General features: G+C 50.9%; 1 protein-coding gene across 2 annotated transcripts in view; it reads left to right on the top strand.

Annotated features, from left to right (window-relative positions):
- RBFOX3 (RNA binding fox-1 homolog 3) overlaps window positions 1-20,535 on the top strand; it is a 519,235-nt gene that overhangs the window by 34,009 nt on the left and 464,691 nt on the right. Inside the window, exon 1 of one of the 2 annotated variants that reach the window (XM_032178882.2) lies at window positions 12,935-13,891. The exons of the other annotated variant lie outside the window; for it this stretch is intronic. The gene's annotated coding sequence lies outside the window, so the exon portion shown is untranslated. Of the gene's footprint in view, window positions 1-12,934; window positions 13,892-20,535 lie in introns of those variants that run through there. 2 annotated transcript variants of the gene reach the window in all.

Raw genomic sequence — 20,535 nt, 5'->3', positions numbered from 1 at the left:
TCTCCAACTTCTCTATCATCTCCATCTTCTCCATCATCTCCAACTTTTCCATCATCTCTATCTTCTCCACGATCTCCAACTTCTCCATGACCTCCACCTTCTCCGTCATCTCCACCTTCTTCATCATCTCCATCTTCTCCATGATTTTCATGATCTCCATCTTCTCCATCATCTCCATGATCTCCAACTTCTCCATCATCTCCATCATCTCTATGATCTCCATCTTCTTCATCATCTCCATCTCTATCCCCATATCTCCATCTATCAAGAGATTTATTTTAAGGAATTTGTTCACTTGGTTACAGGTGTTGTCAAGTCTGAAATTCCTAGGACAGGCAGGATTTGCACGGCTGTCTTCAGGCAAGAATTTCTTCTTCTCTGGGAAGCCTGAGTTTCTGCTCTTCAGGCCTTCAGCTGATTGGGTGGGACCTACCCATCCACCTTCTGGAGGCTCATCTCCTGTACTGAAGTCAGCTGATTGTAGAAGTTCACCACAACGACCAAATATTATCTCAGCAACACCCAGATTCACGTTGGACTGAATCCCTAGAGACTATGGCCTGGCCATTTGGACACAACACGGACCAGCACAGCATCCCTCCAAGCTCCCAACAGGACTGGTGACTTTTGCTTGGAGGTTTGGTTTTGATCAGTGGTTTCAGCCTAACCGAGGGGGTGGGCTTGCTCCTATCACCGGAATACCATGAAATAATTTGCAGCCTTATGGGGAGGTGCCAGACTAAAAATAGCATGTACTGGGCCTAGGGCTAGATTTGCTCTGGCAGGCTGCCCCGGGCAAAGACTTAGCTCTTTCCCAGAAGTCGGAATTGCCTTGACCCCATGTTTAGTGCTAAGACAGAGGTGCCCTAGTTGTTCAATTTTTAGCCTCATTTAGAATAGCTTTTTCAAAGGGTGAGTGACAGCGACTTAAACGACTGTCTTCCTTCTTCTTCCTGTGCACTTCCCTCCAACCAGTTTCTCTAAGCCAAAGTCTGACCTTGTCACTACTATATTCACAACACTTCAAAGGGCTTCCTGTGGCTTTTGGAAGATGGAGCTCCTACCTATGGCATGAGGTCCATCCCCCAGCCCTGCTGGCTGCCCCTGCACCTTGACCCACTTCCTTTGTAGCTCTGTGGCCTCCCGGAGTCCTTAGCACCTTGCGCTCCCTGATCTCAGGGCCCTGGAAAGGGGCCCCTTTGTCTCCCTCACTCTTCCCCCCATCCCATGTACTCGTTCCTGCCCCTTAACTCAAGAGCCCCCATTTCCCCATTGCATGCCCTCACAGCGTTTCACACCTGTCCTTGTCTGCAGGACATCCATGCTGTAATTCATAACTAATTGCTGGGTGTGCATTGAACCAGTGCCTTTCCTGTTAGATCAGGGGTTCTGGGCCAGGGCTGCATGTTGGAATCACCTGGGGGGCTTCACAGCCCCCATACCCAGGCTGCCTTCAGAACCTAGGGGGTAGGCCCCAGGGCAGCAGTCATTTTGAAACTCCTCGGCTGGTTCCAGTGTGCACTCAAAGTTGGGAACCACTGTGCCACTCAAAGTGTGATCCTTGGACCAGCAGCAGCATCACGCAGGAGCTGGTTAGAGATGCAAACTCAGGCCTGGCCCAGACCTGCTGACTGAGGACCTGCCCTTCAATGAGATCCCCATGTGGCTGGGGGACATGTGACAGTTTGAGGAGAGCTCCGGGTACCACCTGGGAGGCTGGACCCTGGCCTGTCTCCAGCGCCAGCGTGGCAGTGGCTCACCACGCTCTCGCTCAGTGAAACCGTGAAGCCTCTTTTCTTTTTTAAAGTGAAAAGCAAGTTTATTAGGAAAGTAAAGGAATAAAAGAATGGCTACTGCATAGGCGGAGCAGCGGCATGGGCTACTCAACGGAGTATACTTATAGTTACTTCTTGATTACATGCTAAACAAGGGGTGGATTATTCATGAGTTTTCTGGAAGAAGGGTGGGAATTTCCCGGACCTGAGGGTTCCTCCCCTTTTTAGACCATACAGGGTAACTTCCTGACGTTGCTATGGCATTTGTAACCTGTCATGGCGCTGGCGGGAGTGTCTCTTAGCAGCTAATCCATTATAATTAGCGCACAGTGAGCAGTGAGGATGATTGGAGTTCACTTTGATCGCCATCTTGGTTTTGGTGGGTTTTGGCCGGCTTCTTTACCACATCCTGTTTTAGCAGCTGGGACTTTGTGACCCGTATCTCTTGACCTCCTGTCTCATCCTGTGACTAAGAATGCCTTAACGTCCAGGGAATGCAGTCCAGCAGGTCTCAGCCTCTTTCTACGCAGCCCCTATTCAAGATGGAATTGCTCTGGTTCGAACACCGCTGACATATTTCCCCCCTCCCTTTGACAAGGGGACCCTTAATCCTAAGGGTTGAGAGGGACAAAGATCCACCTTCTGTAACTTCTCCGTGAGGACTTTTTAAACAACCCCTCAGATTTCTCCTTCTGTATCCCTTCCTTGCTGACCTGCTCCCTTGAGGGCCAGCCCACCTTCTCCAGTGGGCAGCCCGCCCCTGGGGGCTTGCACCCGTTCTTCATGGGTGGAGAAGCTGGAGTTTCTGTTTTTCTCCTCCCCGCCTGGTTTCCCACCTCCGCAGTTTAGTTTATTCCTAGAGAATGTTGTCCTGAGCCAGGGAGGAGAAGGAGGCATTGTCTTTCTCCAGCTGGTGAACGTGCCCGCCTGGCTCTGCTTTAGGCACCCTCCCCGCACCGGGCAGATTCAGAGAGAAAAACTCCAAGTAGGATGGAGATTGGAGGCAGGTGATGCCGGGGGGAGGGGAGGGGGCAGAACATTCCAGAGGAAGATGGCAAGGCGGAAGGGGAGGTTTTTGAACACAGCCAGGCTTGAATCATCGCACTGGAAAATCCCAGATGAGGATCTCAGCAGCAATCATTCACATCAAGTGGCCGCAGCTGTAGGATGGAGAGGGCTTGTTAAAGGGACAGGTGCCTGTTCTTCCCTTGCTGGGGGAGCCAAGGTGAAAGGCTTGAAGGGCCTCTCTCCTTGCCTGGAGCCCCTCTGCAGACCAGAGAGTGTCTCCAGGGCCATGGGCTCCGAGTGCTCAGCCTGGAAGCCCCTCCTCCAGGCTGCACGAGGTCCTGCAAGATTGAAAGGCCTCAAATCACGGCTGGGGACTGCATAGCCCAGAGGCCTCCCACAGGTGGGTGCGTGGGGACAGCAGGTGTGTGTGGATGCGGTGCTGAGTGCAGCTCCTTCCAGAGCACGGTCTCGATGCCCAGCTCCCTCTGCCTTCGTTCCCCATGGCCTTGGTCTTTCTCTCCTTTTCCTCTGTCTCAGGCTTGGAGGAAGTATTTCCAGTGGCTCTGCTGCTGCGCTTTGGAGAGGGTGACTTCTAGAGTGGCTGGGCTTGGCTCTTGCCCCTCTGGGAATCTTCAGGGAGAGGGGACAGAAAGAAGAGGAAGTGCCTGAGGCATAAGCAGGAAAGGTATCAGGTGCTGTAGGGGCAGGGCTGCCAGGTGTAGCCAGGATGCCCAGGTAAACTGGAATTGCAGATACACAATAATCGCTTAGTATGAGTGTGTCCCAAAGATTGCACGGGATATACTTACCCTATAATTGTTTCGTCTTCTCTCCGGAATTAGTGTTTTACTGGCTATGCTGTCTTATCTGCCACATTTGGCAAGCCTGCATGAGGTGAGGGTGGGTGAGGAATCCGGAAGCCACCTCAGGGCAGCACGGGTGGCCAGCCTCTGCGTCCCTCAGCTGGCCATTATTCTGGTCCTCAGAACCCTAACGAGCAGCTGAGCTTCCCCAGGTCTTTGCTGTGAGACAATGAGCCGTGGGAAACATGCACGTTTGCGAACTGCTGTAGGCCATAAAGTAATGGGACAGGCTGGCTGCCCTCCTGCCTTTGTTAATAAATACTTAAGACTGTGGTACTCACCTGGGGCCACCTCCCGGGAAAGGGCTCAGCTCCCACTGCCTTCAGCTTGGCTCCCCTTCCCCCTCCCTGCCCCCACCCTGTTGAGAGGGCTGAAGGCCTTCAGGATCCACCAGGGAGGCATGGCGGGCAGAGCTGGGGTGGGGGGGGGGTCTGGGAGAGGGGGCAAGAGGGGTGGGATCGGCCTCGGTTTCATCCATGGGTGTGCATGGCGGGTGGGCACCTGCTGGGTGTTGGGCACTGGAGCCACAATGAGCTCCTGGACACAGGGCCCTTGCCCGAGGAGAAGCAACTCCAGGTGCCCCAAGGACTGTGGGTTCAGGGATGGCTAAGCCGGGTGGCGGGGCGATGCTGCCCTAAAGGCTCACTGCCAGGGGCAGGGGAATGCCCTGGTCTGAGCACCAAATGGACCATGGTCTGGGCAGCAGGCGTGTTAGGGGCTCTGTGTCAGGCTGCAGGGGGGCCTGAATCCCAGCTCAATCTCCACTGCCCTAATATTTGTGTGACCCTGGGCAAGTCAAACAGCCTCTTGATGCCTTAGTTTCCCCATGTGTAAGATGGGAGGAGTGATAATAACACCCGCCTCTCAGGATGGCCAAGAGGGTTAAATGAGAGAATACTTAGCACCAGGTTGTGGTTTGCACTCGATGGCTCTCAGCAAATCATGTTCTTATGACAAAAGTCCTGAAGGTGAGGGGTTGGCACTGAGAGAGGACGCTGGGGGGAGGTGAGCAGGCCACACCCAGGGGGCTCATAGGCACAGTCTTCTGCCCATTCCGTTGTCACCACCACAGGCCTTCCTGTTGCCTACCCCGTTCCCTCCTTGAGGGATCCTTGGATTAGAGTCTACTCAAGGAGCAGGAAGAGGAAGCCAGACCCCCCGCAGCAAGTTCATGAACATCCAGTCTTGGCCAGGTCGGCTGCGTCCTGACCCACCACCCTTGCTTGGTGTGGTGCAGCAAGATAACATGAGATCCTGCAGTGGAGATTCAAAGCTTAATTAAAACTGTAGATCACAACTATGAGACTCCAGGCTTAAGACAACCTGATCAAATTATCCTGGTACACTTCCATTTAAATCTGAATTTCTATGATGCAAGAGAGTGGTTGGTGGGGCGGCGGGTGGGGGTGGGGGACACCAAAGCAGATGAAAAACACTTGTGACACTTTTATGATGGGACCTCGAGGAAGACTCTGGGCTGACAATGGGGAGGAGATGGTACCCCCAGGCACAGGCAGAAGGGAGAGGGAGGGCCTGGCCGTAGCCTGTCCTAGCCAGGCTTGACAGGGGCCAGGTCAGGGCTCTGCTCAGGGGTCAGTCGTACAGCAAGGACCATAATCTGCTGGCTGTAGGGCAGGCTCTGCCATTTTCCTGATTTGGGGATATTTGGAAACCACAATGCTGACTTCTTTCAAGAACCCAGAGATGCTAGGGGACCCTGGGATTCCTTAAGAATCTTGAATGCCTGATGCCACCAGATTGTTAGTCCAAAGGGTAAAATTCCAGTAATGAGAAACATCCTTTTCAACGAGTTAAATGACAGCTAGGCCAGGGCCGGGGACGTGGAGCTGGCATTACAATAATTACCTAATAGATTAACTTCATTGCAGCATTTTTGGCCTCACTCCTCCTCCCTGCCACTCTGTTTTATAAAAAATTCTTTTCTCCCAGGGCCCCCCCTCATCCTTCAGTAAGAGTCTCTTATCTGTGATTTACAGGTTTCTTCATCCTTCCTGAGACATGACATTCTATTTTTTAAAAGCAACCCACAGCTATTGCAAGGCATGCAAAGCAGCCCAGCCCACAGGCCCACTCCTGGAAAGACGTGAGCCCTGCATCAGGGGTTCCCAGCCTTGGCCGATCCCCTGAGCCACCCGAGAGTTCATGAAAAGCACTGACTGTGAGCCCCACCCTAGAGTGTGGAGTCAGGGTCTCCAGGGGTGGGACCTCTAAGTGTCACTTTGGAAATGATGTCCAGGTGACCCTGAGGGACAGGATGGCTTGAGAGCTAGTGGCAGCCAACGCTGTTGGTGGGAAACATTACTCAGATACAGACAAGTTTTGAGACAAATGAAGGCAGGCCCGCTCAGAAGTTCTTAGACTACTGCTGTGCCAGTCAGTAGGGGGAAGGGAGGAGCAATGTGGCTGTGATTTCTGTCCATCCATCTGTCCATCCATTCATCCTCCATATATTATCCATCTACCCATCTATCCACCTATAATACATCTATCCATCATCCATCCATCTATAATCCATCTATCCATCCTCTATCTACCATCCATCTATTGTCCATCTGTCCATCTACCATTCATCCATCCACCATCTATCCGTAATCTACCTATCCATCCATCCATAATCTATCTGTCCATTCCTTCTCTACTATCCATCTGCCCATTCACCATCCATCCATAATTCATCTGTTCATACACCATCCATCGATTTTCTATCTTTCCATCCATCCACTTTTAGATGTTGACCTTGGCCACCAGAATATCTTGCATCTGGTACAATGTTTGCAGCAGGCCCTGCTAAGTAACAGCAAATGGAATAAATGCAGGTTGGCAGATTAAAGAAAGAAAGCTACTGACATATACCCAAAGGAATTGAAAACAAGGACACAGATACTTGTATGCCAATGTTCACTGCATCATCATTCACCGCACAATAGTGAAACAGCCCAAATGTCCGTCAACAGGTGAGTGGGCAAACAAAACGTAGCATATCCACACAGTGAAATAGTATGTAGCCACAGAAGGGAATGAAGCTCTGACACAGGCTACAGCATGGATGAACCCTAAAAATGGTACGCTAAGTGAAAGAAGCCAGACACAAAAGGCCACACATTGCATGATTCCATTTATATGACATAACTGGAATACAAATCCATACAGACAGAGGCCAGACAAGTGGTTGCCAGGGATTTGGGGGGAGTGGGAAGCTATTGTTTAATGGGCATGGAGTTTCTGTTTGGGGTGATAGAAAAGTTCTGGAAGTGGGTCATAGTCATGGGTGCACAACATTTGATATGTAATTAAGGCCACTGAATTGTACACTGAAAAATGGTTTGAAATGGCAAGAGTTTTTTTGTTTGTTTGTTTTTTTGTGTTTGGTTTTTTTGCTATAGATGTTTCCACAATGAAAAAATCCCCTAAAGCGAGAATAAAGAAACCTACCTGAGAGGCTAGTGGGGGTATTCCTCAAGGTGGGTGGGTTGAGGAGAAGGCAGATGCCTAAGCATCTAGTGGGGAGGTAGCCCCCATCACCCCTCAGCACATCCTCACTGGGACTGGAGCTCTGGGAGGTGGGGCGGTGGGGGTCTCACTGACTCAGGTGCTTTCCACGGAGCAGGTCCTGGGGGTCTGGCCAGTTTGCCCTTGGTGGTGGTGAGTGGGACGTGGGAACCTGGCTTATGGGCCAACCAGTCGCCTTCAGAGTGAAGGTTTTTTTAAATGGGGGTGGAGCTGGGAAATTAGCCTTTTTTCACCATACAGGGCATGGGGGTCTCTTGAGTCTTCCCAGGCTCTCATGAGGAGGAATCACCTCTTTGGAGTGTATCAAGGGTGCTGTGGGTGGGTGGCACCCAGCACGGGAGAAACGTTGAAGAAGGGGCATTACCCCCAGCTTGAGTTGTGGTGGGAGTCAGGGGAACCAGCAGAAGTTTGCCTACCAGTTGCATATCCTTTATCGGAAATGGTTGGGACCAGAAGTATTTCAGATTTTGGATTTTTTTTTATTTTGGAATATTTGCTTTATACTTATCAGTTGAGTGTCTCAAACCTAAAAATCCAAGAACCAAAATGCTCCAGTGAGCATTTGCTTTGAGCGTCATGTCAGTGCTCACAAAGTTTTGGATTTTGGAGCATTTTGGATTTTCAGATTTGAGATGCTCAGGCTGTGTGATAAAAGGAATCGGTTCTCTGTTCTCTCAGCACATGGACTTGCTTGTGGTATCGGTACTGAGTTTACAGCACAGTGTTGCTTAGTGGGGACCTTGGATGTTTGCTTCCAAGACCAGATAAAGTCTTTGTACTCTAGATGTGTGTCACCCCAGCTTGGGGGCTGGCAGGGGTGAGGGAAAGGTGAGCCCCCACTCCTCCCAGCAGGCTACTGCTCTGGAAGATACGAAGTACCCAGCGCAAGTACACGCAATGCGACTGTCATTGGAGAGCGGGCACTCATGCTGTTCTGGGAGCATCTTAGCAGGGTTCCAGGAGACTTTACATTATTGATTTGGTCTGCAAACCATCTCTTAATAGACAGTGCAGAGGTAAAGGTCAGGCAGGTTCTTTTATATGAATTTGAAATTGATTTTCAAATTCTGAATGTGTTGAATTGGAAGAAAAGAGGGTTTTCTTTATTGATTTGACTTGGCTAGCCCTGGTTTGGAGAGCCTGGAGATGGAGTCCCAACAAGGACTCTGTTAAAGATCGCTCTTCCCTGCCAGGAACTTGGCACGTAGCATCTCAGCGAATCCTTACGACAGCCCTAAGAGGTAGGGACAAGGAGTCACCTTGTTTATTTATTTACTTATTCCCTTTATTTTTAGTTGACACAATAGCTGTACATATTTATGGGATACAAAGCAATATTTTGATGCATATATACAATGTGTAATGATCAAATCAGGGAAAGCTGTCATTTATGGCAATGTGGATGAACCTGGAGGACATCATGTTAAATGAAATAAGCCAGGCACAGAAAGGTAAATCCTGGCTGGGCGCGGTGGCTCACGCCTGTAATCCCAGCACTTCATTCGGAAGGCCAAGGCGGGCAGATCACTTAAGATCAGGAGTTCAAGATCAGCCTGGCCAACATGGTGAAACCCCATCTCTACCAAAAAATACAAAAATTAGCTGGGCATAGTGGTGGGCACCCATAATCCCAGCTACTAGGGAGGCTGACTCAGGAGAATCGCTTGAACCCGGGAGGTGGAGGTTGCAGTGAGCCAAGATCACACCACTGCACTCCAGCCTGGGCAACAGAGTGAGACCCTGTCTCAAAAAAAATAAAATAAAATAAAATAAAATAGCACATGTTCTCACTCATATGTGGGAGCTCAAAAGAGTTGAGCTCGTGGAAGCAGAGAGGATGATTCTGAGGCTGGGAAGGAGAACGGGAAGGGGAAGATGGGAGGAAGTTGGTTAACAGACACGAAATTGCAGCTAGATAGGAGGAGTGAGTCCTCGGTTGCAGGGTGACTTCCGTTAACAAGAGTTTATTGTGACCTCATTTTATAAAGAAGAGAACAGAGGTGCAGACGAACTAGGTAATTTGCTTACGAACAAGTGAAGCAAATTGCTGGTGACTCTTGCTTTGCCAGATGGGGCTCGGACCTGTCCCATCAGGTGCCAGGGCCCAGCCATTGTAGCTGCCTCGTGTCCCCTCTGGGGCAATGCTCGGCTGAAGGTGCTGGATGTCCCATAGAACGAAGGAACCACAGATACTGGTTATGAAGGGCGGCAAGCAAGACTTCTGCCTCTGGGGTTGAGGGCAACCACAGTGCCCTAGGCCCGCAGGCAGGTCAGCATCTTGGCTGGAGTGGCCTGGGTTGTTGGGGACCCAGCACAGCCTCACCTCCACTGGCTGATTCTGTCCATCGTTGAAAGAGTTTCCCCAAAGCATGGAAGGACTGGGGTTCTGGCGGTTTGGCTTTAGGATCCGCTGTGGACCTCAGCTCTTCCCCCGTCCCCTGGCCCACCCCAGGATGCACAGCACATGGATGGATGAGGTGCTGGGCCAAAGCTGGTCTTACCAGTTTTCCTGCATGCACCTGAGAGTCCCCCTGGAGCTGCAGGACCATGGTGATGGAGCACGGAGCTACTGAGGAAGGCTCTTTAGTGCTGGCCGCTTCTTATAGTGGACGAGTGGAGACCGCAGGCCCAGCCTGGTGAGGCTTGAATAGGGACTGTGGCAAGACGTGCTCACGCAAAGGGAGGGCTCATTCATCATTCGTAATTGGTTGAATAACAAATGAAAGCTGATTAACAAGTAGAAGGAACACAGAGGGAGGTCTCTAGAGATGTGCCGTAGGGCTCCGTCAGCACCTTCTCCCTGCTCCTTGTGGTTGCTGATGTCTCGGATGGGGCGCAGGTGGCAGAGTTATTAAATCCGAGGATGACAGGGAGCTGGAAGGATTGGTGAGAGTGCTTCATAGACAGGCTTAGGATCTAAATATATCTCAACAGTCAGAATGGTAGGGTGAAGCTAGCAAAATACAATTTAGTAGAACCCAAAATACTTTACTGGGGTCCAAATAGCCAAGCTTTCCAAGCCTGTGATGGTGAGACAGAGCTAGGTGGTTGCATGTATGACTTAGCAAGCTGTAGCGTGAGCCAGCAGTGTGACAGAGCTGCATCTAAAATGCAGAGTGGTCTTGGGTTGCATTCATAGAAGTATTGTCTGCAGAAGAAAGGAGGAGACCCTGCTCTACCCTTTCTCAGATAGGGCACTGCCAGGGTCTTGTGTTAAGATCTTTATGCCCTACTTTAAAAGGACTTTGATTAATCAAGACTCCAAAATGAATTCTATAGCCAAAAAATCGATGTGCTAGGCTGGGCATGATGGCTCACGCCTGTAACCCCAGCACTTTGGGAAGCCAAGGTGGGCAGATCATTTGAGGTCAGGGGTTCGAGACCAGCCTGACCAACATGGTGAAACCCTATCTTTACTAAAAATACAAAAAAATTAGTGGGCGTGGTAGCACATGCCTGTAATCTCAGCTACTCGGGAGGCTGAGGCAGGAGAATCGCTTGAACCTGGGAGGCAAATGTTGCAGTGAGCTGAGATCGTGCTGTTGCAGTCCAGCCTGGGCAACAGAGCGAGTCTCTGTCTCAAAAAAAAAAAGAAAAAAGATGTCCTAAATGTACTAAATGTATTGTTTGCTTCTTACAAAATATTTTCTATGATTATAGTAAATAGTTTCTTTTTGCAAAAAGTAGAGAAAGCACAGAAGAGGGTAGAGATGGGAACAAAAATCAACCATAACCTCACCTTAATCTTCCCAACCAGGGACAACTACTTTAACATTTTGGTATATTTCCTAGTAGTCTTTTAAAAAAATAAATATTTTAAAATAAAATTAGAATGATGTTTATATATAGTCTGTACCCTGCTGTTTTTACTTAATATGACAAGGTGAGCATCGTTCTTATTTATTTATTTATTTATTTATTTATTTATTTATTTATTTTGAGACAGAGTCTTGCTCTGTTGCCCAGGCTGGAGAGCAGTGGTGCGATCTCTGCTCACTGCAACTCTGCCTCCCGGGTTCCAGCAATTCTCCTGCCTCAGCCCCCTGAATAGCTGGGACTACAGGCATGTGCCAGCACGCCCGGCTAATTTTTGTATTTTTTAGTAAAGACAGGGTTTCACCATATTGGCCAGGCTGGTCTGGAACTCCTGACCTCGTGATCTGCCTGCCTCAGCCTCCTAAAGTGCTGGGATTACAGGTGTGAGCCACCGAGCTTCTACCACAACCATACGCTTCAGTGGCTGCTGACTAGTCTGTGGTGTGGATGTCCCCAAAATTCATAATTTGTTTCCTTCTTCCTGTACTGTCGGCTGTTTGGGTTGTTTCCAGTTTTTTTCTGTGTTATAAATAATCCGGTGATTAACTTCCTTGTACATAAATCTTGGTCTGCGCCTCTGATTATTTCTGTAGGATCAATTCCTAGAAGTAGAATTCCTGGGTCAAGGAATATAAATGTTCTTAAGGCTCCAGCGCCGTTCTGCTAAGGCGTCCTCGAGGAAGGTTCGGCTCCTATTAACATGTGTGCACCAGCCCCCACCAGCCAGAAAGGCCGGCTCCGCCGTTATCCCTAGATGCCACCTTCGCCAAGGTAATAGGTGAGAATGTTGCCCCTTCAGGCAGGTTCTCACTACAGCAGCTCATGGTTTTCTTCCCAGCATGATTAATGCCATTTTGGGTTTGCTGCTATTGGGAACCTTGTCTGTTTCATCTGGCCCAAAGTGCACAGGGAAGGACTGTTCAGTGAATGAAAGGAAGTCAAATGGGAGCTGACTGGCAAAAAGGGCCTGATGGTTTGGGCTTGGGGGACAGCAGGATGGCTCAGGGCAAAGCCAGAAGCCAGCTTGCCTGATTTAAATGCTGGTTCTTACCTTAGCTGTGTGACCTTGGGTAAGGTACTGACCCCAAAGGAGCTGCAGGTCCTCCATCTGTTTTGGGGCTGTCACAGTGGGGAAGCAAAACCATGAAATGTGCAGAGTACTCAGCCTGGCATAGGGCGCGTAGCAGAGTTAGTGCTCACTTAACGGGAGATATTTTTCTTAGAATCATTATTCTTGTTGCTTTTGTCTATATGAAGAATGCTTTTATGACTCATGGGAGAACTCCCTCAACTCCATCCTCTGGTTTGCCCAACAAATATTTATTAAATGCCAGCTCTGTGGGTGGAGAACACGTACCACACAAGCAAATAGTGACAAGACGCCCTCAGACCTAGACTCCCGGCCAGTGGGAGATTTAGGCAAGGCACTGAAGATGGATTGGTTTAACTCCAAAGGAAAAAAAATGTGCCAAGAAAAAAGAGCAAAAGAAGACCTATTCTACTCCTCTAGTATATGGAAAGGAAACTCATCTCACGAGTAATCAAACCTGTACCAATGTCAACAATGTGACACCTCTTTTCCCAGATTGTTAGCAAAGACTTAAAAAAAATGCTAACACACAATGCTGGGAAGGTTGTGGTGAAACAGGCACTCCTTTAAATCATGCCATGAAATCAAATGTGCTGTAGGCCAGAGAGATAAACATGCTGAGAAGTGGCTGCCTTCATCTTCCCCGTAACGGGGCTGCTGAGGGCAGTGGGGTGTAGGGATCCTGCCCTTTCCTTGCAGACAGAAGCGAGGCGTTTCATTTCCTGCCTCACCAGGCCGCTGTCTCTGAAGGGACAGTCTGATCAATGGATGAGTCAGCCTCTGGCCTGTTCATCCTCTTCTTTCTCATTGAACATTCCTTAGAGATTCTTTTTTTTTTTTTTTTTTTTAAGGACCCGTTGGCTACCTGGCCCACATTTTAAAACATCTTTTTGTTGGTGGTTTTTGTGGGCTATTGATCCTGTTGGTTTGTTTTCTGAGATCCGCTTCATTTCAAATGTTCCTAAAGGGAACTTCAGGACAAACCAGGCCTTCTTGCTCCCCCCGCCCGCTCTGCTGCTGCGCAGGGGCCAGGCGGAGGCAGTGGGCGAGTGCGGGCTGGCACAGGGCCTCATCTCCAGGTTTTCATCTGAGCTGTGATTTCCCTAGGCAGGTGGGAGGCAGGCGTCCAGCAGAGCCGTGCTCTGCAGAGGGGAAAAAATCCCAGCACAGCCCTGTCGAGTCTTTCCTGCTGGATTCCTGGGGTGGGTACGAGCCCCTCACCTGGGCCCCGTGAACCCATTGATCATGTCATTAGGGTCCCTGCTCCTTTTATCCGGAGCTGGGAGGAGAAGGTTGTACGTGGCAGGTAGCAGGATTCTGGCCCCTACTCCGATTCCCTTATCTCCAGCCGGGGCTGGGGCCCACCCTCCATGGACTTTCTCTGGCGCCCCCAGATACTGAAGCGGCAGCAGCAACAGCCCGGGTGGTACTTCGTGCTGGATGTGTATTTTCAGAAGCTGCGGGGGACGTCATGTGTATAAAATTAGCATTGCCTTGTTGGCCCCTTTCAGACTAATTCGGAGTGAAATGTTTTAGCAATGGTGGGCTGATTCTATCAGGAGAACAAGAACTAATTAAATTCCCTCTGACCATCAAGCAGTAAATTATTTATATCCAGACAGATGCAATCTAATCTCTAGCATCCAGTGAAACCCAACATGCATGCTACTTGATTTTTCAAGGGGAGAGGAAGAAAAAGAGACAAGGCTCAAGTACTCAAGAGAGGAGACAGACGGCGGAGAGAGCCACAGGACTCTGGCCCGAGAGGCACTCAGCTCCGTGTGTGGATGGGGAAGCCGCGGACTCGGGTGAGGGCTCAGGACTTCCATTCCTGGTTTCCGGTAGCCTCAGCTGGCATGCTATTCCTTGCAGGCAGGAATAAAGAAAAAAGGAGTCCACAAACCATTCTACAAGGCTTTGTTTAACACAATCCCAGCTGTTTAGGGGGACAATTAATTTCACTGATGAATTCGCTAATGCATGTCACAGACGTACTGGTCTGCCCCTTTTTGTGGCCTTTGGTGCCTGCTGAGTGGCTGCCAGCTTGCATTTTGGAATGGAGTGATTAGCTTGTTACCATGAGGTGAGCTGTGTGGGCCACTGCCCATCTCTTCTGCTGCCCACCCAGCAGTGGGACTTATAGCACCATGCATGGGAAGCCCAATGTCCCTCCCCCTGATGCCAGGGATGACATCTTTGCTGGGCGTTCCTGCCCATCCCCACCAGACATAGGTGTGGACGGGAGCCTGGGCCTGCTTTGGGTCTAAGTCCCTACCCTCATGTGCCCCTCTCTTGGGAAGGGTTGAGGGCTGCCCTCAGGACGCTGGTTGCTGCTCTGTGACTTGGGCCGGGATGAAGGGAGGGCTCCTTTTGCAGAGTTTGCTGTGAGGACACCTGCTTCAATGCCCAGCTGGGTGGTGCTTGCCTTGAGGGGTCTGCATGTCCTGGGCACTCACTGCTGTCACCACCGCACACCGCTCTTTGGTTTTAGTGGTGGCACCAGCTGATGGAAAGGTGCTGACCCAGTGGCCTCGTGGAGCTAGGGTGTGGGGTCAGCCTTGTTCGTGTGTCTCTGGGGACTCCTGAGTTTGGCGACCCTTGCTCTCTGTCATCTGAGTCTGCAGTGGTGGTCTCTGCTCACCCTTAATCCTTGGGGGTGTCTGGAGCAGAGAGAGGTCTAGGATTTGGAGAGCCTGGGGAAGGGCTGACTGTCCAGCATTTCTTCCTGGAAGCTGGGCTTGCCGGCCGCTCAGCCCTGGCAAGGCTGGGCTCTATTTCTGGCACCCCTGACACTCCCTTTGAACCCTTGGAGCACGGTGGTGAACTTAAGCCCCCAGGGGCATACATGGAAGTGATTTTTTTTAAATGGCAAAAGGACCCTTTGCAAAGCAGTCACCTTACTAAGTTCTAAGCATCTGTTCCAAATCTCTCAAGATTTTGAAACTTCTCTTTTGGTCTTACCGTGGAGCAAGGCATATTTGTTTGAACTGTGGACATACCCTCCTTTGAGGGTGGAGCTGATTTTGGGAGAGGCCAGGCGCCCCCAGCTCTGTCTGTCAGGGAGCCTGGCCCACAGAGTTGGCTGGGGCCCAAATGCTGGCTTCACTTCTTATTACGCATGTGTTCTTGGACAAGTTATTGAATCCCCAAGAGCTTCAGTTTCCCCAACTGTGAAATGGGATCACCCATCCTTCCTACCCCCCCGGGGCAGCTGAGAAAAGGAGAGGACGCAGGTGAAGTCCTCCGCATGCCACCCGGTGCCAGGCTGAAGCTCAGGAAGCACCTGAAGCTGCGGCTCTCGGGCTGGCCGTGCTGTCATGGGTGGGGAAGTGGGTGGGGGCGTCTGTGGATGAAGGAGACTGAACGGCTTCCCGCCAGGAGTGTTCTGGCTGTGATGAGGTGAGGTTGCCGTGACAGCGCTGGCTGGCAGTCTTAGATTTGGGGAGTTGGTGCTGGAACGTAAGTCACTGAACCCCATGATCCCTGGATTGCGTATTCCTCAATGTTCCTGGACACGCCATGCCCACCGTCCTGGTAAACATAAAAATGAAATTGCTGTTTCTTGAGTACCTGTTCTGGCTGGTCCTGAGGCTACAGTCAAGGAGAAGTAAAGTGGTTGCCCTCTCACACCTTCTGCCAGCAGGACAGGGAGGGCACTTCATTTGCAGTGGGATGGCGAATGCAGCATGAATACCTGCGTGAGTTCACTGCTCTGCAGTTTGCAAAGTATCCCTGTGTATGTGAGAGCTGGGCATTCTTAGGCTTTTCGGGTCTCCCTCAGCCTTTCCCTGTGCTTTGCTCTGGCTCAGTGACCACCCAGCAACCATTTCAGCCCAGTCACTTCTACACTCAGTCTTTTGGGGCTGGAATGGAGATTGATGGTGGGTGGGGGAGGCTGTTACGCTGGACCTGATTTTCTAGGAGTTGCTAAGTTGCAACAGGGGTGTCACGAGATCCATCCACCCACCACCCACCCACCCACCTATTCATCCACCCACCCATTCATTCATCCATACACCCACCCACCCATCCTTCCACTATTCACCATCCACCCATCCATCTATCCACCCATTCATTCACCACCGACCATCCACCTACCCACCCACCCATCTATTCATCCACTCACCCACCCACCCATCCATCCACCTACCCATCCATCCACCTACCCACCACCCACTATTCACCATCTACCCATCCATCCATCTACCCATTCATTCACCACCCGTCATCCACCCATCCATCCACCCATCCACCCATCCATCCATCCATCCATCCATCCATCCATCCATCCACTATTCACCATCCACCCTTCCATCCATCTACCTATTCACTCACCCATTTCATTCACCACCCTCCATCCACCCACCCACCCACTCACCCATCCGTCCACCCACCATTTATCTATCTACCCATCCACCTATTCACCATCCACTATCCACCCATACAAAATCCACAACCTACCCATCCATCATGCACTATCCATCCATCACCATCCACCTACCCATCTACTATCTACCCATCCACCACCCACCACTTATATCCACCCATTCACTCATCCACCCATCCATCCAATCATCCATCCCATCCACCCACTCACTATCCACCATCCACCTCACCTGCCACTCACCCATCTACCATCTACCATCCACCACCAACTCACCACCCACCATGACCCACCATTTGCCATCTACCCATCCATCCATTCTATAAATAATTAGTAAGCACTTAATGCACGCTAGGTATTATTTTAGGCACCAGTAAGACAATCAGGGGAAAAAAAGACAGACAACCCCCGCCCCTTCCATCCTCAGGGAGCTCTATTCCAGTGAGAACAATTAATATGCTAGAGGGTGAGGTCATCAGTGCTGCTGCCCGTGTAAGACTGGGGCTCCCAGGCCCAAGACCAGCCTGGCCTGTGCTCCCAGGGTCTCCTGGTGAGGACTCTCAGGAGTCCAGCTGCTGCCCCTCAGCTGAGCACCTGGTATGGACAATGCCTGGTAAATGCTTGCTATGTGAGGGCACCTGCCCATGTTGAATCAACACAGCCTCTGGGCCGCAGGGGTCCTGCTCCTTAGCAAGCTGCCCCTCTGTGCCCTTCATGCTGGCCCTGCATCCCCTGGCACACCCCCCCCCCACCCTTTGTCAATGTCCTTCTTGTGCAGCTGGCCTCGGTCCCTCCTCGTTCTCTCTCCCTCCTGCTCCCCGCAGGCCCACGCAGCCTCCGCGCACTGTGGGTGGTGAGAATATGTGGTTAACAGGTTGACTAACCCAATCCCCACAAGGCAGGGGAAGGCTGCTCCAGTAAATTTCCAAATGTGTCCGGGCTGACAATTTTGGTTTCCTCTCCAGCAGTGAGTGCATGGAGCCCGGCCGGGAGGGAAGTGTTCAGGAGCCCGAAGCCACCTTGGAGGGCTGGTCCTGACTGTGGTCTCGCCTCCCTCCTGGGCAGCCGGGAAGTGTGGGCCCTGGTGTTTCTGCTTGGGAAGATCCTCCCTATCCACCAGCACCCTGGGGCCCTCATCCCCGCCCCTCAGCTGCCCCCAGCCGGTCTCTGCGCCTGGACCCTCCGGACGGTTCCCTGCTGTCTGCCAGTCACCAGACACTGGGTCTGCTCTCATGCACACAGGGCAGGAGATCCTGGCTCTCACTTCCTCCGTGTTAGCAAATATTTTTCTGAACTCCAATTTTCCTTCCTGCTCCTGTGCCAGACCCCTCAGAGCAAAGGCGGCCCCCCAGGTAGAGCCCTGGGCTGGGCCACGTGGCCCTCTCAGCTCCTCTGAGGGGATGTCTTTCCTGCCCCCAAACAGTGAACAAAACACAAATCACCCTCCCCGTGTGACATCACAAGCTGGTCTGTGATGGACCTCGTGATGATCTGAGTCTGTCCCCTCTCCCTGCTTCCTGGGTTTCCTCAGCTCAGAAAATAGCAGTTTCAGGCTGTTTTTTTCTCCTCTTAGATTTGAGTGTTTGTAATTTTTCTTCAAGCTGAATCTCAATTTACTTGGGAGCTACTTATCTTCCCTCCAGGTCTCCTCTGTCTCCTGGCCGTCCCCCTGCCCCAGCAAACAACCGCAGTGCCACCCCCTGCGTCCTCGGCAGGTTTTGCTCGTGACCTGTCTGTCGTCTTCCAGATCATTAGCTTGGATGTTAAACAAAACTGGGGCCTTGCAGTGGCCCAGGAGGCCTCCCACAAGATGCCCCCGCCTGCCTGATACACTGACATCTGCCGTTAGCCTTTGTTTATGGCTGTCCAGCCTCCCTCAGCCTGTGCCTGTGTTTATACCAGGGCCAATCTAGTCCAATTTCACACAGAAAATTTCTTCAGACTCGTTTCTTCAGCCTCACCAACAGCCGCTAATTTGGTGGCACCTATGAAAATGGGCTGGTGATCCGCGGCTGTTGCTTGATCCTTGCTGCTCTTCCCCCCTTTCCCACTCCACCGCCGGGCTCCCATGGCCCCTCAGATGTGGTCTCTTCGGAAATGTTCTGTCATCTCAGAAACTGCAGCTGTGAGATGGGGGCTTGGCTGTGCGTAGACTGGACTTGGGTTTTCGAGGGCAGCTCTTGTTGGCTTCTCCATGGCTGGGTGGGTGGGCAGGAGGAATGGACCAGATAGAGACTAACAGTCCAGGGCCTAGGGCCACACTGCCTGGATTGGAATTCCAGGCTACCTGCTCATTCTCTGGGCAATTTCTTTTCTTTTCTTTTCTATTTTTTTTTTTTTTTTTTTTTTTAGACAGCGTCTCACTCTGTCACCCAGGCTGGAGAACAGTGGTGCGACCTCGGCTCATTGCAACCTCCACTTCCTGCTTCAGCCTCCCGAGTAGCTGGGATTACAGGTGTCCGCCACCATGCCTGGCTAATTTTTATATTTTTTGGTAAAGATGGGGTTTCACCATGTTGCCCAGGCTGGTCTTGAACGCCTGACCTCAAATGATCCACCACCCTCGGCCTCCCAAAGTGCTGGAATTATAGACATGGGCCACCATGACCGGCATTGTCAGTTTCTTAGTAGAGTTCTTTGGGGACCATGGAGACAGACGTGGAAAGCCCTGAGCACCAGCTGGACACAGGGTGAACCCTTGGGCAGCAGCAACTCCTGCTAGTGAGGAGTCCTTGATTCTGTCCCCTTCCCCGCGCTCCCCTTCAGTGGACTCTGTGCCTGCAGAAAGTCCCTCCCTTCCTAGGAATTTTGCCATCTCAAGACGTTGATAGATGTGCTGCCTTCTCAGATATTTGCTTATTTTGCCTTTTGCCAGTAAATATTTTGCCCGTCTTTTCTTCCTAGTTCATGTATTTTCATTACTGACAAAGTTATTAAATTAGTTCGAGTCTTTTAAGTAGCCATTAATTTCACATCAGCCCTAATTTGTGTACTTGATTTCCTCTCCCCACCCCCTCTGGATGTGGTTACAGCTCCTCCTCCTGTCGCTCATTTGTGTTAAAATCAACACTTCCTCCCCTACAGCTCCCTGTAAGCCTTCCTGTGGGCGGCCTGGGCAGAGCTACCTCCATCAACCCTGTTTCCAGCACGGTCTGTCCCCTCCTTGGCCCTTCAAATGCTTTACGGAGCCACACGGGCACTCCTCCTCCTGCCACCGAATGGAACTGCTATCTGTTTTGCCTTATGTCCTGATGTCCCCTCTTGTATTCATTTCTTTGGGTTCCCAGGACCAAAGCCAGTGCCCTGCCCAGAGTAAGTGCTCACTGGTGTTTGAGGGGTCAGCAGGGAGGGAGGAGTGGAGACCAGCTTGGTTTGGAAAACTCAGTCTACCCTAGGCCTGGCTGGTAGCAGGTGTGAGACCTTGGGTAAACTGCTGTCCTGACCCTGGTCTTTGCTTCCCCATCTGTAAAGTGGAGGAATTACATCTGGATGATTGCAAGTATGCTTTCCCACTCTGACATTCTAAAATCTTCCATTTCTTCTGCTCTGTGGGCATTGATTAATCTTTCCAATGGGGCCTGTCTTCACTGTATGGTATTGGGTTTTGGTGACATTGTTGTAGTTGGGAGTTCTGGGATGATGTAATTGTTGTCAACACCATTGCTGCTGCCACTGCCTTCTACCACCACCATCACCACTATCATCATCATCAGCCATTATCACCATTACCATCGCCATCACCACCATCATTACTATCATCATCACCATCACCACCATCATCACCATCACTGCCATTATCACCATTACCATCGCCATCACCACCATCACTACTCTCATAATCACCATCACTGCCGCCATCATCACCATTGCCACCACTATCACTGCCATCACCACCATCATTACTATCATCACCATCATCATCATCACCACCACCACCATCACTGACATAATCACCATTACCACCACCACCGCCATCACCACCATTATCATTGTCATCATCATCATCACTACCACCACAACTACCATCATCACCACCACCACCACTGTCATCACCACCATTATCACTAT

The sequence above is a fragment of the Hylobates moloch genome, unplaced genomic scaffold, assembly GCF_009828535.3.
Source record: "Hylobates moloch isolate HMO894 unplaced genomic scaffold, HMol_V3 SCAFFOLD_15, whole genome shotgun sequence".
Classification (NCBI taxonomy): Eukaryota; Metazoa; Chordata; class Mammalia; order Primates; family Hylobatidae; genus Hylobates; species Hylobates moloch.
This window is presented reverse-complemented; position numbering and strand designations above follow the sequence as displayed.